The sequence below is a fragment of the Artemia franciscana genome, chromosome 11 (genome assembly GCF_032884065.1).
Source record: "Artemia franciscana chromosome 11, ASM3288406v1, whole genome shotgun sequence".
Lineage (NCBI taxonomy): Eukaryota > Metazoa > Arthropoda > Branchiopoda > Anostraca > Artemiidae > Artemia > Artemia franciscana.
This window is the reverse complement of record NC_088873.1, coordinates 42,614,289-42,632,934: the sequence shown is the minus strand read 5'-3', so window position 1 is coordinate 42,632,934 and position 18,646 is coordinate 42,614,289. Positions and strand designations below refer to the sequence as shown.

The following is an 18,646-nucleotide window of genomic DNA, read 5'->3' as shown; positions in this document are numbered from 1 at the left end:
GGAGGGTTAGGGCTTGTACCTCCCTTCTCCCTGCCCGGAACGTTTGTCCGACTCGTAAAAACGTAACAAAAATGCATATATAGAAATTTTTAATCCAGTTTTAAAGTTTTGGTACCCCCCCCAAACAAGTCCTGGATACGGCATTGACTACAAACATATGTGTCTTGAGAAATTATTAAAAAATTGAGAATTAAATTTTCCATGAAAAAGACCTCCATATGCAGTTATACAGTTTTTGGTAGTGGCAGGAATCCAATTAAAAAAAAACAAAAAAACAGAAACAATGAAAAATCAGCAAAAAAGCTAAACTTATCTGGGACTAAACTGCTTAAGTACCAAACGGCACCAAACACCAACCCTTTGAATTGAAGGTGAAGCAGTCTTTACGAATCAACAGATTGCTAACATTTGAATATTTGCTTATTTATTGTCGCGGTTCAAAGTGGCAACATTGAAAAAAATGATACTGACCGAAAACTAAAAGAAAAACTTAAAAATCGTGGTTATCTAATACGAATAGACCCAAGATGGGTTGAGGGGGTAATAAGTGTTTTTATTTTAGTGTCAAATAACTGCTTTATGTTGAATGTCAAACAATGTGCATCAATATAGCTCAAATTTGCAAGAGGTACAACCCTCATAATTTTAAGAGTTGATTTACCCTAAGTATCTAAAAAAAGACTTAGACATCATGCAATTGAGAAATTAATTAATTTCTGATAAATTAATTTTTGAGGAATTAATCTAGCCGTTACTAGCAATGCCTGATCAACGTCACTAATGGTTATTAAAATAGGGTTATTGAATCTCCACACGATTTAGTACATTTAGTGATATTCCAAGCCAGAGGTATATCGTCGCTATTGCAAGACGTATCTAATACTTTCGAACTTATGTAATCATTGCCAAAAACTGTTTACTATGTTGATCTCAAAGGGAAGATCAGCAGGAAAATATATGTTGAACTACACTTTTATCATATTGCTTTACATTCTCCTGCTGATCCTTCCTTTGGGAATAGCTAAGCAAACATTTTGAGCATTTCCTCCATAAGTTAAAAAATTGGAAAACATGTATTCGGCTTGATTACTGCCAAGCTATTTTAATGTTGACCAGGATTTATATGTAATGCGAAATTAATCAGTACGTGCATCATACATTGATCCTGACAATAATTATCTGTTTTTTTTTCCATGTCGTATCGTATCGGAGGTAATAACAATTTTAAATACTATTTCCAGACAACAGCGTAAGCCGTTTACACTTATCAAACAGTTCGTGGTAACGAACTGTAGTAAGGAGCGAGCCGGCTCAATAGTAACCGAAACTCTAAAAAACTGAATTTTGATATCAATAGCTACATCAAAAGAATCACATTTCAATGCTAATTTTAAATATATAAGTATATAATTATATAAGTATATATTTTTAAATATATAATTAAATATATAAATATATAATACATCAAGTTTAGTCTTACCCATCAAAAGTTACGAGCCTGAGAAAATTTGCCTTATTTCAGAAAATAGGGGGAAACACCCTCTAAAAGTCGTGGAATCTTAACGAATCTTTTTTTTTAGAAGGAGTAGGGGGTTCTACAGGCTATTCGTCTGTTAGCACCATCTAGTATTTATTCGAGTCTTTTTTAATTTTTATCAAGTTTATTGTACCTCCTGTTTGTGGTTGTTTCTGTTCGTTTTAAGTTTGAGTTTTCTGTTTGTTTAAATTGAAAGTTCATAAAAATAGCTTAATTAGAAAATGGTGAACATTAGCTTTCAAACAGTTCGTGGTAACGAACTGTAGTAAGGAGCGACCCGGCTCAATAGTAACCAAAACTCTAAAAAATTGAATCTTGATATCAATAGCTACATCAAAAGAATCGCATTTTAATGCTGATTTTAAATATATAAGTTTAATCAAGTTTAATCTTACCCATCAAAAGTTACGAGCCTGAGAAAATTTGCCTTATATAAGAAAATAGGGAGAAAGACCCCCTAAAAGTCGTAGGATCTTAACGAAAATGACACCATCAGATTCAGCGTATCAGAGAACCCTACTGTAGAAGTTTCAATCTCCTATCTACAAAAATGTGGAATTTTGTATTTTTTTGCCAGAAGAAAAATCACGGTTGCGTGTTTCTTTGTTTGTTTGTTTTTTCTTTTTCCCAGGGGTCATCGTATCAACCAACTGGTCCTAGAATGTCGCAAGAGGGCTCATTCTAACGGAAATGAAAAGTTCTAGTGCCCTTTTTAAGTGACCAAAAAATTGGAGGGCATCTAGGCCCCCTCCCACGCTCATTTTTTTCCCAAGTCAACGAATCAAAATTTTGAGATAGCCATTTTGTTCAGTATAGTGGAAAACCATAATAACTATGTCTTTGGGGATTACTTACTCCCCCACAATCCCTGGGGGAGGGGCTTGCAAGTTACAAACTTTGACCAGTGTTTACATATAGTAATGGTTATTGGGAAGTGTAGAGACGTTTTCAGGGGGATTTTATTTTGTTTGGGGGTGGGGCAGAGGGGACGGGGCTATGTTGGAGGATCTTTCCTTGGAGGAATCTGTCATGGGGGAAGAAAAATTCAATGAAAAGGGCGCCTGATTTTCTAGCATTACTATAAGAAAACAATGAAAAATAAACATGAAAACGTTTTTTCAAATGAAAGGAAGGAGTAGCATTGAAACTTAAAACGAACAGAGATTATTACGCATATGAGGGGTTCTAAAATTACTTTAGCATAAAGAGCGAGGTATTTAGGAGGAGATAAATACCTCGCTCTTTATGCTAAAGTATTTTTAGTAATTTCAACTATGTATTCTACGGCCTTTCTGATTCAGGGGTCATTCTTAAAGAATTGGGACAAACTTACGATTTAGTGTAAAGAGCAAGGTATTAGCGAGGGTACAAACCCCCTCGTATACATAATAAAAATACAAGATTATGAAGGTTTGTTACGTAAGTTAATTTTTAAGTTACGTATATTTTTTACTAATAAGAACATTCGTTAAAAATTAAAAGTTCTAGTTGCATTTTTAAGTAACCGAAAAATTGGAGGGCAACTAGACCTCCTTCTCCACCCCCTATTTCTCAAAATCGTCTGATCGAAACTAAGAGAAAGCCATTTAGCCAAAAAAAGAATTAATATACAAATTTCATTTTAATAATTTATGTGCGGAGAGCCAAAACCAAACATGCATTAATTCAAAAACGTTCAGAAATTAAAAAAAAATAATAATTTTTTTAGCTGAAAGTAAGGAGCGACATTAAAACTTAAAACGAACAGGAATTACTCCGTATATGAAATGGGTTGTCCCCTCCGCAATCCCTCGCTCTTTACGCTAAAGTTTGACTCTTTGCCACAATTCTATTTTTTAAAACAATTAAAAGCTTTAGCGTAAAGAGCGAGGGATTGCGGAGGGGACAACTCATTTCATATACGGAGTAATTTCTGTTCGTTTTAAGTTTTAATGTCGCTCCTTACTTTCAGCTAAAAAAAATTAGTTTTTTTTTATTTAATATATAAATAAACCTAAGGTATAAATCAAACTTTCAAGCCTAGTCATCTCGAAAGCAAGAGCACCCAACTTTTTAAGGACATAAAAAGAGAATAATGGGATTATATTCTTTTTTAGTACAAGTTGCATCCAATCTAGGAGGGAGGGGGTGAAACTTTCAGGGACAGTTTTTTGGGGAAAGGACTTCTATTTTTTGTCGGGAGGGGGGGAATTTTCGACCCATAAAAGAGCATAGGTAAGGATTTATTTCACTACTTTTTTTACTGCCATCTTACAGGCTACGCTGCTAGTTACAAAATTATTACTTACTGATTTTATGCAGTCAATGCATGCTCAAAACTAACATAACAGGACATTTACTACAAAAATGGAATTGCGTCGCTAAACATGAATGTTATTGTCTTTTGAAGAAGGAAAAGACACACCCTGGTCATTTGCTTTAAAAACGAGGAAATTTCTTATATTTAGGCTTGACTAAGCATCCAAAAGATATTTGCCTTTTTCTGGAAATGTTGAGGGAGAACGATCGCTGTACCATAAACGAACTCGTTTGTTCCTTTACCTAATGATGCTGACAATGCGTCATCAGTGGCGTCAATCCACTGAAATCAGGAGGGGGCACGGAAAAAATTAATTTTTCAAAGTCTCTGGGGGAGGGATTCTAACCCTCCCCCTGGATAAGGTCTTGTAATAGGGGAGGGGGTAATTCACCTTTCTCTAACCCTGGTCCAAACTCTGAGCCCCTAGAAAAATAGGGGCCTAAAAATGTACTCTTTTTGGTGTATGACCCCCATTCTCGATAAAAAAAAAAAAAATCTCTCATTTCTCTCTAAGGTTGGATCTCTGTGCAAACATGATACAACATTTAGAGCAATGGCAACTTCTGAATAAGACAGGATATAATGTAAAACTATTGGTCAAAAACCAACTTAACGAATAATCACTCAATGTCAAGAGATCTTTCTTCGGCTTATCAGAATATATTCCATATTTGAGCAAGAAATTACTTCACAGCTATTATTAATTGTCATTCTCGTCAATTACAAAATATCTTTCGATTGTTAAATCAGAAATTGTTCAATGTAGCTTTGTGAGGGGCGTTATGAGCATAAGAAAAAAAATCTTTTGTTATCTGGGGGTCTTTTGGTAATATAATTGATTGATAGGTTTTTGTGATTTTGAGCACCCGGGTTTTGAAAGCCGTTTATTCAATTTACGGAACGCAATTGTGGCACCATTTGCAACACGACTTTGAGGAAAGCATTTACGTAATTTCACTATATAAAAAAGAAGCCATAAACTACAACCGGACAGTATTAGTTTATTCAGGGGCACCAATTGGAGAGGGCAATTTACCCCTCCTTTGATTTATAAATAAACTCGTGTATTTTGATAGCAAAACAGTCGAAGAAAAAACAAAAATGCCGCCTTAAATTTATACAAAAAAAAAAATCTTCATTTAAAATATTAATAAACTCCGTGAATTGGTGCCCAGGACTTTATTATCTTGGTAGTATCAATTCACAAAATTTAGTGGAGGGGGAGGGGGGAGAAAGGCGTATTTTCAAAATTAAGGTGGGGCAATTTGTTTATTATTATTATTATTATTTTCTTCAAAGGAAATACCTAAAAAGGACATTTTCAATCAAAATTTCCCCTGAAAAGGATTTTTCTAAATCTAGGTAAGGCAAAAAATTTAGAGACAAATGCCCATATGTCCCCACTCAATTTACGCTACTGTATCGACTTGGCGTCATGTTCCTTAAAAAAAGGAACTACATAACAATCTCTCTTCTTATCCCCAGGAAACATTTTTTTTGTAATTAGACAATACTAACATTTTTGGGGAAATATGGCAACAGCGTGAGATAACAAAATTTGTAACTTTTAGCCCAGTGAATTCCAAACGTCAAGCCCGTATAACTGGACGTGTAGCACAAATCATGGTTTAATGTTTGGTGATAATACTGGGCGTTTTCGTGAAAATTGGAAAATTAAAAAACCGCTTTTTCCAAAAAATTGTCAATTTTTCAATCGATTATCGATGTCAGTATGTGAGCAATATTGAGAATATTGCCCTGGATAAAACAAACACACAGTAGAGAAAATGTTCTGCTTATGCTTGCTAGGTTCTCTCTAGATTCTGCCAACTTGCGTCAGGAAAATTTCAAAATAATGCTTTGGGTTTCCCTGCTGCGCTGGGGAAAAAGAGTATTTCAGACAAAACAATTTTAAAGCCTGAGAACGGATGAGTAGGCTACCCCTTTCCTGACAATCAAAATTATCAAAATTATATCAAAATTATATGATTTTCTCCGTAAATTTCCTTAATTCTGCCTATTTTTACCTATTTTATTTTCTATATTTTTATAATAAAGTATTATAAAAATTACAATTTTTATAATAAAATCTTCCCATTTCCTCAAATGAATTTCTATCTCACTTTCATAACTCAGTTTTTTTATGCTCAGAAAAACGTTTATGCTCGAAACTGAAAAAGTGCATTCTTGGCTTAGTGGGGTCAATTCACGAGAATTCAGGCCCACCTCTGCTCAATCTTCGTGAATTGAGATACATTGGGTAAAATTTATTTTTCAAATTTTTTCAGGGCAGGGAACAAGTTTGCCATATTTTTCAAGCTTTTTCATGAAAATGTAAAAAAAGGCATTTTTCAATGAAAAATAAATGTTTTTCAAAATTCAGAAGCGGAACTTGGGGGAATGCCCCCCCACCCCAAGTTGACGTTACTGTCTTGGCTATCATTTTTCAGTGCCCCGAATTAATACCAACATGATTTTTCCGGACATACTTTTTTTTAACCTATTCTTTTAAGGGAGGAGGAACGTTTGTCTAAAATATCTTTTTCTTTGCTGCGTTCGTTGAGAAAAGAGAATATTCCCAGGATTTTGCTGGAAATCCTGAAAATCCAATAAAATCCATCCTGGTGAAGAACCGGATGTTTATCGTGTTTTCACATACATATAATCTAGAGACGTACACATATAGAATACCTTGGAACCCAGGGGGAGGCCTTCACAGACAACCTCTTCGGCTAGTTAATTTATGATTTGCAATGAACAGCATGTGTTTTGGCAAGCTCCTTGTACTTTTTCTCCATGCCCTCGGGAAAGATTTCCCAGGCAAAACGGTTTTTTATCACTGCTTTTCTATGAAAACCATTCGTTTCAACCGTTCTTGTTGACTGATATCTGTCTACCTGCATGTGTATTGCAACATATTTTCTATACTATTTGGAATCTATTCAGGCAATAAGTCTATGACCGGAATCTAGCCGTATGCAGGAGGGGGTACCAGGTTTGAGCCCTCCTTCCCCCCCCCCAAAAAAAAGAAAAATCCGACTCGTAAAAACGTTACAAAAATACATATAAGATATGCCCATGGCATAAGATATAGGCATAAGATATGCCTGGATATGCCCATGTCTGAAATCAAGGAAATAAATTGTATTTGACAAAATGGTTATCATTTTATTCACGATTCACTTAACACTTTTGATTCCCGCCATTCTTATCAAATACTTCCTGCCTCTTTGCGTGTTTGCGTGTTAAGTGGCGTTCACACTACGTTGTTAATTTCCATGCTAAGTGGTTAAGCTAGGTTACGTTAAGTATAATAAACTTTCACACTTAAACAAGGCCTTTCAAAATACGTTGGCGTAAAAATTCATAAAATCATCATGATCGTGAGCTAATATCGTCGCAGTCTTAATGCGCAAACTAATCAAAATTAAAAACATAAAACTGATATTCAAGTGAAAAGCTTTGAATGAGAGGCGAAGAAATTTTTATTCGATTTGTTTTCAAAATTAATTAACTGTTTATCGAGGAATTCCACTTTGTTACGGCTAGGCTGACTTTTCCAAACATAGCATAAACTCGCGTACCGAAAATCCTAAGCAGAGCTTGTATCAACTTGGCACTGCCTATGGACAATATTTCCACCGTAAGATTGTGTGACGTAACATAGTCTTCAGTAATGCTAATGTTAAAGAATTTACGGAGTAGTGTGAACGAACCTTTACGATGATTTTTCAATAGTACCTGGTATCTATTCAGGTATATAATAAACAATATTTGGGAAATTGATTATGTTATTTATCAATTATCTAAATCAGCAGGGGCTTAGCTACCTGATGTGACTACTTTCAATAGCACTATGAGCTCAAGTTTTGTAAGGTCAAATTGCAGCAGCTCTGGTACGAATTAGGAATTTACCCCGAATCGTAATTTCTATCTTCCTGGTAACATGATAAGGTAATTTTGTGAGCAAAGGATTAATACAAAGATATCCCATTGAAATGAGTCGGAATGGAAATTTACCTTTAAGGCTAATGGTCTTAATTTGTGTCCAATGCTATTTCTCCTATGATAGAAAATCATGAATAACTTCTGCGATTTTGGTGATTTTGAACTGATTTTTTTTTTGATGACTCTCGAGTTAAAAAGGAAAAAAATGTTGGTTTCACTTTTTCTGTATATGCTTTACCTATTGTGCAAAAAAAAGAAATCAAGTTATTTTAGTTTGGTGAATAAAAATTTAGTGGATGGGAAATGACAGTAGATTTTTTTTTTAGTTCATCCTGCCAGTATTTAAAAAAAAATGTTGGTTGCAGAATTGTTATATTTTTATTTTTAACGGTGCAAAAAATTATTTTTTATTTTCAACATTTTTCTTGCTAGAAGGTATGAAGTTGGCTCCAGAGGGTAGAATTTTGGATCATATGTAGATTTTATAATCTACAACCATTACAGAAAATTTCTGATGTCTATCATAAATAGTTTGAAAGCAAAATCAGAAAAATACAATTTCAAAATGTGCTTACTTTTTACTTATTTTACCCCTGTTTCCGGCTTAATAGCGTTGTTCATCAGCCAATAGAAAAAAAGGCGGGATTCTTATCCAATTTTAGGCATTACGCCTCCAAGGCATTGTGTCTCTGATTAGTTGACTTGTCAACTGAAGTCAATAAGACATTTGAGATATGAGGAAGAAAATTATCAACAAAAGGTGGCTGAATTTAAAATACCGGTAAGTAAAAATTACATATACAAGTTTCATTCCCTCTTGTCCATTAAATAAAAAAAAACAAGTTTTTTTTAACTGCATGTAAGGAGCGACATTAAAACGAACAAAAATTATTCCGTTTATGAAAGGGGGTAGTCCCTCAATGTCCCGCTCTCTACGCTAAAGTTTGACTCTTTCTCACAACTATACTTTTTAAAACAATAAGAAACTTTAGCGTAAAGAGCGAGGCGTTGAGGAGGGGACTACCCCTTTCATATACGGAATAATTTCTGTTCGTTTTAAGTTTTAATGACGCTCCTTACTTGAAGTTAAAAAAAACTGTTTTTTTTTTATGTAATTTCTGAACGTTTTTAAATTAATGCATGTTTTGATTTGGCTAACCGCACAACGAAATTTGCATATCTTTTTTTGTCTAAATGGCTTTCTCATATTTTCGTTCTGACGATTTTGAAGAAAATGGGGTGGGGGAGGAGGTCTAGTTGCCCTCCAATTTTTGGTAACTTATAAAAGCACCTAGAACTTTGTATATTTGTATTACATATATGAGGGGGTTTGCCCTTTCGTCAATACCTCGCTCTTTACACTAAAGCTTAAATTTTCTCCCGGTTCTTTAAGAATGACCCTAGAATCACCAAGTCCGTAGAATATATAGTTGAAATTACTTTAACGGAAAGAGCGAGGTATTTAGGAGGAGATGAACCCCTCATATGCGTAATAATTTCTGTTCGTTTTATGTTTTAATGCTGCTCCTTACTTTCAGTTGAAAAACTTCTTCATTATTATTTTTTCAGTGTTTTTTTTAATAATGCTAGAAAATCTTATGCCCCTTCATTGAATTTATTTTCCCCCGTGACAAATTCCTCTAAGTAAAGATCCTTCAACGTAGCTCCCTCCCCTCTACCCCCCCTCAGCCAAAACCCCTCAACCGTTGACTTTTAATTAAAAGGAATAGTTGTGGGAAAAGTCAAGTCATGGCCAATTGTAGAAAAAGCCAAGACAGATTGTCCATTTAAGTGGGCATCAGGTCAAGGTAAACACTGATCAAAGTTTATAAGTTGTAGCCCCTCCCCCGGGAACTATGGGGGAGTAAGTCGTCCCCAAAGACATCTTATTATGTTTTTTGACTATGCTTAAGAAAATGGCTATCTCAAAATTTTGATCTGTTGACTTTGAGAAAAAAAATGAATGTGGGAGGGGGCCTAGGTGCCCTCCAATTTTTGGTCGCTTAAAAAGGGCACTGGAACTTTTCATTTTCATTAAAATGAGCCCTCTTGCGACACCCTAGGACCAATGGGTCGATACAATCACCCCTGGGAAAAAGAAAACAAAAAACAAATAAACACGCACCCTTGATCAGTCTTCTGGCAAAACAATTCTATGACTTTTAGGGCGTGTTTCCCCCTTTTTTCCAAAATAAGACAAATTTTCTCAGGCTCTTATCTTCTGATGGGTAGGACTAAATTTAATTAAAATCCGATTCTTTTGACGTATTTATTAGTATCAAAATTTCGTTTTTTAGACTTTCGTTTACTATTGAGCCGGGTCGCTGTTTTGTTTTTCTATGGTTCTTTTCATTTTTTTTAGAAAGGTGCTGCTTGGAGAACAAGATAAAGATAATTTGTCAAATGGATCGAAAATTTCAGAAGAATTTTCAGCAAATCCTCTCATAGACGATTCAAATAAATTGGGAAACGGTAGTGGTTCTTACGGTGTTGATTGCCCCGATACGAATACTGAGATAGACTTATCTGGAATTCCAGATGGAAACTGCATTGTGAATCTAAAGTATTTCCTTGCTGAAGTAATTTCAGCATTCAGACACAAAATCAGTTGCGATCACGGAAAATTGATTATAAAGCAATTAGAAAAGAAAGGCCTGAAAACTGAACTGAAAGTTAAGTGTAATAAGTGTAACTGGGAAAAGAGGATTAAAGGTGAACCAGAATGTCCAGCAACAAGCGTAAAAGAATATCTTTCAAGTTTTACGGACCAGACACAGGTTGCTTTTTCCGAAAAAAAATCAAGTCTTAAAGGCTGCTTGAATTCGAAGGCTGTTTGGGGAGCCATGGGTAGTGGAGGAGGGTATTCTACACTGTGTGAATTCTTCGGGGTGCTTGGAGTGAAACCAATGTCACGAATAGTTTATTCCCGTATTGAAAGGCAGCTTGGTAATGCTTGGATGAATAGTTTATCGGAAATTTTGCTAGAAAATGGACGAGAGGCCTTAAAATCAGCCATTCATGATGATAGGTATAAGGAGGACTCATACTGGACAAAAGTGATATGTGATGGAGGCTGGAATAAGCGTAGCAAAGGACACGATTATTCGGCCAAAGGATGTGTTGCAGTTATCATAGATGCATTTACGAAAAAACTGTTATATGTTGGCATAAAAAATAAATACTGTTATATATGTTTTTCTTCTGCAAACGCCAAAGTAATTCCCAAAGATCATTTCTGCTTTCTGAATTATAACGGAAATTCAAGGAGCATGGAAACAGATATTCTAGTTGAAGGCTTTCGTTCCAGTGAGGAGATGCACGGATTACAGTTTTTAGAGTTTATCGGTGACGGTGATTCCAGTGTTTTTTATAAGCTAAAACAAAGTGTTTCCTACGGTTCCAACATACGGAAACATGAATGTGCAAATCACGTCACAAAAAACTATACAGCCCATCTATATAATTTGTGCAAAAATAAAAAAGGTTTGTACACAAAATGTCTTCCCCGAGGAATTATCCAGCAACTGACAAAAAATTTAAGGGGTGCGATAAAAATAAATTCTGAAAATAATGGAACAGCAGAAGAATTGAAAATCTTGTTAAAAAGAGGTCCGTACCATGTTTTCGGAAACCACACAAAATGTGATTCTGGATGTCCTAAGATAGCTGAATTGACCGTGAATAGTAAAATAGAAGATCTGTGGAATAATTTTCCCCTGCACGTGTTTGAAGATGTTATGACAGAGGTCGATATTGTGTGTCGAAAAGCAGAGCAGCTTCGAAATGACGCAACTACAAACTTAGCTGAAAGCTACATGTCAGTTGTTGCTAAATTCATCGGAGGAAAGCAAATAAGCCGGTCTAAACGAGGTTCATATCATGCAAGAGTTCATGGAGCAAGTCTTGCTTATAATTCAGGTCCAAAATGGCATCAATTAGCTTGGAAAAATATTTTTGGGCTTAGTCCTTCTAGCGTAACAAAAAAATATTGTAATAAAACGGCTAAACTCCGTGTAATATCTAAACGTAATTTGACCAGTTATTATAGTGCTCTTGGAGGAAAACACGTTGCTAAGTTAAAAAATAGAAACTATAACTTTGGTAATCGTGACTATGGACCAAATTGCAATAAGCCAGACATGACTTCTGATGAAATGAATTTGGCCATACAAAAATATACTGACGAGAATTTAAAATTGGATTTTGCCAGTATAAGCTTTTTGTTCAACATTACCAAGGGCCAATCCAAAAATGACACTTGGGTTGAAGAAAGATCTAAGAGAATAACTAGTAGTTACTTCCACAGAATTGCAACCAGAAAAAACAGCACCAGAGTTGCCCCAATTGTTAAGCAAATTCGAAACTTGGGACCTAGATTCTGTTCTGCCCTAATGAAAAAGGGCTTAGATTTAGAAGTAGTGGCACTAGAAGCATATGAAAACAAATTCAACTTAAAAGTCGTAAAGGGAGATCAAATAGGACTCAGTGTGCATCCACAGTATCAGTATCTTGCTGCATCTGTAGATGGGCTGCTCCCTAATGGCACACCTATAGAGATAAAAACGGTGCATAATATACCAGAGTTCAAAACCATTTATGATGTGGCCCAGTCAAAAAATTTAGTTAAAGCATTTTTTCTTGAATTATCCAGTGAAGGTCTTCAGCTAAAAAAAAATCACAGGTATTTCGCCCAGATACAAGGCCAACTCGAGATACTGGATAAAATGGTATGCCACTTAATAGTTTATAACTCTATTGAGGATTGGGAAATAATTACAGTTCACCGATCGAAAGACTACTGGGAAAAAATATTTCCGAAGCTTGAAGCCTTCTGGAATGAATCCTTACTTCCTGAAATTTTAGACTCAAGGGTTGCAAGGAATATGGAAATCAGAGAACCTGTGTCTGTAAAATGTACAACAGCCCACCAACCGAAGGACTCAAGCTTGTCTCAAGAAATAAAAACAGGAAAAAAAAGAAGGTTGAGTCGAGTTGAAGTGAACAGCAAGAAAAAAAACGCACAGAAGGGATCGGGGGAGAACAGTGAATTTACCAGGAACTCAATGCATGAAAACAGTGATTTTGAAGAAATAATTTGGTCTGATTTGGAATAGATAAATCTTCGTGTTTGATAAAAAAAAATGTGTTAAAAAATATTGGCAAGGAAAATTATTTTTTCCTCCATAAATTTCTGTCTCATTCTTCGTCAATGTCCAAAAATAATGAAGTTTCTTATCTGGTCTGAAGTATATTAAATACATTTAATACAAACAATTTTAGTTTTTTTCTTATAAATTTCTTGTATGTTACTTGGGCTTAGTATTTGTGATTTTTATAGTTTTTCCTACAATTATTACGTTTTCTGTACAATTCGTTCATTTTTGGTATTTAATTAAAGCGTCTTTAAGTTTCTTTCCGAAATCTTGTGCATCTCGCCCTAACACAAAATAACGTTAATGCCCTAATCTTATTACAAGGAAAATAGCTTTCATCTTATTAATTCCAAAATACTGACAAAAAAAAACACTATAAAAATCAAGGTGACTGGAAAGATATTGAAAATGAACTGAATGTGTAATGTATAATTATTTAGTGTTTAATATACTAATTACAGGAAACATCAACAATTAAGGTTTACAGATTCTATTTAGCGACAATTTTTTATTTTGGTTTACGGTTAGAACGGAACTCTAGTCGAACTCCTATGGGCAGTAATTTGTGTCCTTTTTGGTTTAACTTTAGCACTCATTTTAATTTTTAATCGTTTAGGATTTAATTATTTGTATATAGCAGTACCCATTTCTTTTATGTTTGGTATAATTATTTATTTTTATTTCTCTTCATTTTCAGTCAATTATGCATAGACAGTAATGTTTGACCGTTTCACATTTAGATCATTGAAGGATTTTATTTTCTGTCCGTCTGTTTCAAATGGCTCTTTAATTTTCAATTACTTAACTCACTAGCCTAATTGTATAATGTACATTCCCAGATTGCTATGAAATCACGATCTTGTATCAGACTTAGCAGACATCTGCCATGCTTGGGATACTTATGTCATGCTTGGCACAGATCATTCACTCTTAGTACTGTTCTCACAGTTCCGCTATGCTTGGCACACTTCTGCCATGCTTGGTACTAGCCACCTGAGGTATATGATTTCTGAGAGTGAAAAACCTCTCAAACATTCATCCTTTTTCTTTGGGTAGTTTACTTTTGCATGTGCGGACTGTTTGTTTTCGTTGTTGTATTTTAATGGGGGCAGATACGATGGACAAGGGTTTTTAAATTCCTTTTGGGAAATCCCGAACTTTTTACTGTTATCGCTTTTCTTCTATTTCAATAAAAATTCTTTTTTATGTGCTTTAACCCGTATGCGCCTGAGAGGCTATATTTCTTCCAAAATAAGTTCATTAGTACGGGTATGCATTGAGTTTTTCGTTTTACACAAACTTTTCCTCTTGTTATCTTCCCAATAAATTAGTTTTATTTCCATCAATTCTGTTTATGTGCTACTTTTTCATAGTAAATTTATGATGGAATGGCGGATTAGTCTTCTTAGTTATTTAGCAGGATGAGATTGAGGAGCACAAAAACACAAACGTACGCAAACACAGGAACAAGTCTACACACACACATCAAATTACCAATTACGCACTTATTGTTTGATGCAAGCTGTGCTAGAGTTTTGTTCGCAGGAATTCTTCAATTCAATTCAATCATATATATTTAAATAAAAACAAATAATTCCATGTACATAATCGGCCAGGAAAGCACAAAAGTGCTTGACTAGGGCAGAAACTTAACTAAAGAATAATTAAACAATCAACTAACAGAAACAACGAATCAACTGGATTTATCAAAAAAGAAAAAAAAGAGAAAAAAGGGGAGTGACGAAGAGAAAGAAAAGAAAAAAAAAGAAAATAAAAGAAAAGATCGAAAAGAGGAGGACCGCATGATATTCAAATCTAAACAGTATTTCTGGAACGACCCTTCACTGCTCGCTTGAAGGTAGTAAGGTTATTTGAGTTCCGGATTTCCAAGGGGATTGAATTCCAGATAGCTGGTGCATATCCGTAGAAAGTCCTTTGCGAAAGCCAAGTTGGGTATCGCACAGAAGATTCTACTCCTGGAGGTAATCATACATTCTTTCATGGACTACTTTCTCATAAATCTTCGAAAAAAAGGTAAAATAGAAATGGATCGGTAATTACTCGGTTCATTTTTTGACTTCCCTTTGTGAAGGGGTAGCACTCAGGCTAATTTAAGTCTTTCTGGAAAAGTTCCCTCTTCAAGTGATAAATTAATCAGATGAGTCAAAATAGAAATAACAATTGTTTTTGTTGCTTTAACGATACTTCATCTACTCCACAGGATTGTTATTTCATACACATAATTATTTCATTTATTTCATTTTCATCACAATTTGTAAAAAGGAATTCAGAAGTAACATGACGAGGTTTAAGTTTGGGGGCTGGTGGACTTCGAGAACTGAAGATTAAAAGAAAATAGCCAGGTGGGTGTTTCACCCACCTGGCTAACTGCTTGCAATTCTCAATACCCAAGGGTTCTCCCAATAGCCAAACAATTTTCATTTCCAAACGGACTCGGTCTCGGTTGAGGTTTGGGAGAGTTCACGCTTTACATTTCAAAACAGACACCCATCTCGAAAATAAAAGATTTGTCTACTTTTCGTACAAGTTCTACCATTTGCATTCAATGCACATCGAATCAAAATCTCTGAGCGAAAAAATATAGGATTACCCTTTAAATTGATGTGCAAAAGAAAACACTATTTTTAGCTCAGCAGTGGGTATATTTTCTTTTACATAACCTGTTCATTTAAATTAATCTCCGTAGAATCTAACGTGCTTTTGCTAAACAAACATCTTTTGTTTTTTTCTCCCACTTGTTTATGTTTTTGTCAAGTCTCATAAACGAGTTTGCTATCGAATAGATACTAGCAGTGGCGTTATTAAGATTCTTAGAATCTGTTTCAGAAATTGGGCGGGAACAAAAAAGACCATTAGCCTTAAGTCATGAAGGAAGAAATCATCCTTAGCATGGCCATGAGTTGCATCTTATTTTGTAAAATTTCGCATTCGCCAAAAACCATTAAAAAAATTGACGCACAAAAGCTACAGGAAAATCCCAAACTTCAAGAAAAACCCATAAAACTGAAGAAAATTTTTAAACTGATTTACTCGGATACTGTGCGAAGGAAAAACCCATAAGTACGTTAGTAAGTATATATTATATTTTAAAATTATATTTTATATTTTAAAATATTAAAATTATATTTTAAAATATTATATTTTTAATTAAAATAAATTTTAAATAAATGTTTAACTTAAATTGCCAAACCCTAGAATGCGAGTTTTCGCAAGCCAAAGCTTTTAAATACCCTATAAATTTTCGTCTACTAAAGTAACATTTTTTCGTAGCGGAACTAACGAAATAATCGCTTAATAACATACTAGAATCTCAACATAACTATGAAATACGCAGATGCACAAGCCACAAAAGTTCATTGTGGTGTGTTAATGTTTAGTATGACACTTATTAATGGGAGTACACAATGGAAGTATAATTCTCGAAATTGATCATAGAATGCCATGGCCGTTATCATGGGCACCTATGTTCAGCTTTCGGGGAGGAGTTTTGGACGGCCTACCGTGGAGGTCAACATGAGGTGGAAAGATATGATTTGTCGCTTTATAGGAACAAAAATAAATTCTGGATTCCAAATTCTGGAGCGGCACACGCGCCACGCACAGTTCTGCCAAGTGTGGCAGTCCCCGTAATACAAGGTAGAGTTCCGCCACACTTCGCAAACTTTCACCATGCTTGACACAACCACATGGTATATATGATTTCTGAAAGTCAGAGACCCCTCCATCTAAAGAGTATAATAATAGCGTCAATTTTGCATCTCTCTAATTCTGTGTATGTTGGTTCGATTTTACTGGTTAAGCTTGACCAGGATGGATTTTGAGTTGGGTGAGTTTTACTTGGTTGAATTTTATCAGTCTTTTCTTCTCTCTTCGTGAGTTGAATTTTGTCGGTAACTATACCTAATATACCTATACTACTATACTATACCTACTACTTAACTATACCTTGTGCGTAATTATACCTAGTCTAGCTTCAGCTATTGCACATCACGCTAATTTACAAGATTACGTCATCAAGTGTTATTTTACCATATTTGCACCCCTATTGTTGACCCTCCTTCACATGGCTTGGGTGCCCCACCTGAATGGTTTGGATGTTTTTTTGCATATCTACGTTGAATTAGAATCAAATTCATTTAGAAATAATAATGGCTTGGAAACCGAAATAATCTTTTCAAAACTCTCTCTTCAATCCTGGCACTGAAACTTCAGACCTACTTTAAGTCTTGGCTCTTAGTTCTATCAATAAACTTTGAAACACTAAACAAAACAAATACGTAGGACTTGGAATATATCTATCGACGTCTCTTACGGAGTTCTACGTTTGTTCAGGTATGAGGGTCGAAAGTTGTAAAAATTTGACTATGAAATCGCAAGAATTTATGCATAACAGATCATTTGAATTCTTTTGTATATCTTACTATAGCAGCTGCGTGTTCTTTTTTTTAAATTTGATTTAAGGGGGGGGTCAGGAGACAGAAACTTGTTTCGAGAGAGGACCTCAGTGGAGCTTGTTAATCAAGGTTCAATTTTTCCCCGCCCTTTAAAAACTTGCCCTTTAGATATGAAAATTAAAATAAAATTTAGGAAATAAAGAAATAGCTTTAGCGAAACAAAATTTTGAAAAAAAATCAGTTCGAAAAAGGAACATGCCAAGTCTGCGCGGTAGCAATAAAATAAAATAAAGAAAGAACTCGTAATTGAAACTTATGAATAAAGTCATAGAAGAAACTAAAAGCACTTTTGGACAGTGCTTTCATTATCCTGAATTTTTGGGGTTTTCCCGAATTTCCCAGAAAGAAAATTTGGTTCCTCGAAATTTCACCAAAAATTGGCACAAACAAAATTTAATGACTTGTATAAAGTGATAACGTTTTAACAATTACAAACAGTAACTTTCAGGAAATTTTGGAGAAAACAATTTTCTTTCGTGGCATTTTGGGTAGACCAACCACAAATTCGTAGGTGAAAAAAGCGCTGCTTTCGGACCTTTTTTTTAGTGATCCCTGACCCTCTGAACAACTACAAATTAAATGTCTTCCAGAATTTGAGCCTACGTTTTACCCAGATGATATGACCCTACAGCCAGGAGCGTCATGTATGGGGATACTTCTTCTAGATGTGTTCAATTGGTCGCTAGAGAGTTTAGGTCGATTTAACTGCAGTCTTGTCCACTTCACCACGATTTTAGAGCATTGTACTGATTTTCATCTGATCGATCGTGAAAAATGACCAGCAGGTAGGTAAAAGCAACACCCCCTCCACCCCAGAAGAATATTGCCTAGGGATGCTTCTTCCTTTAACTCCAATTAACAGAGGGAGAAAAAAAGGATGAACGCAGAGACACATTGGTTGCAAAGAGACACGCGAAGATGTGTCCGCTATCTTTTTAGCATCCACAATTTTTATAAATTCAAATACAAATTCTTTAATGTTTTAAATTCTTTTTTGTCAGTTTTCTCCCAGTTTTCATACTCATTAGTGTCTGAATTTATCTCGAATTCTTTTTTTTCCTCCATATCTTGATTCCTATAGAAAAAAGGGTCTAGGCATTTGTGCGAAACCTGGAAAAGATTAGCGAAGATGTACGGATATTCCTTAAGCGAACACGAACGAAATAATGAAAATGCTGATTTCACAAGGTTATTAAAGAGCACCTTTTCAACCTATATAGTATATTATAAAATA

At 34.9% G+C, this 18,646-nt stretch overlaps 1 protein-coding gene across 13 annotated transcripts in view; it reads right to left on the bottom strand.

Moving 5' to 3' along the window:
* Window positions 1-18,646, bottom strand: part of LOC136033249 (IQ motif and SEC7 domain-containing protein 1-like) — a 359,466-nt gene that overhangs the window by 70,683 nt on the left and 270,137 nt on the right. The window lies entirely within an intron of this gene.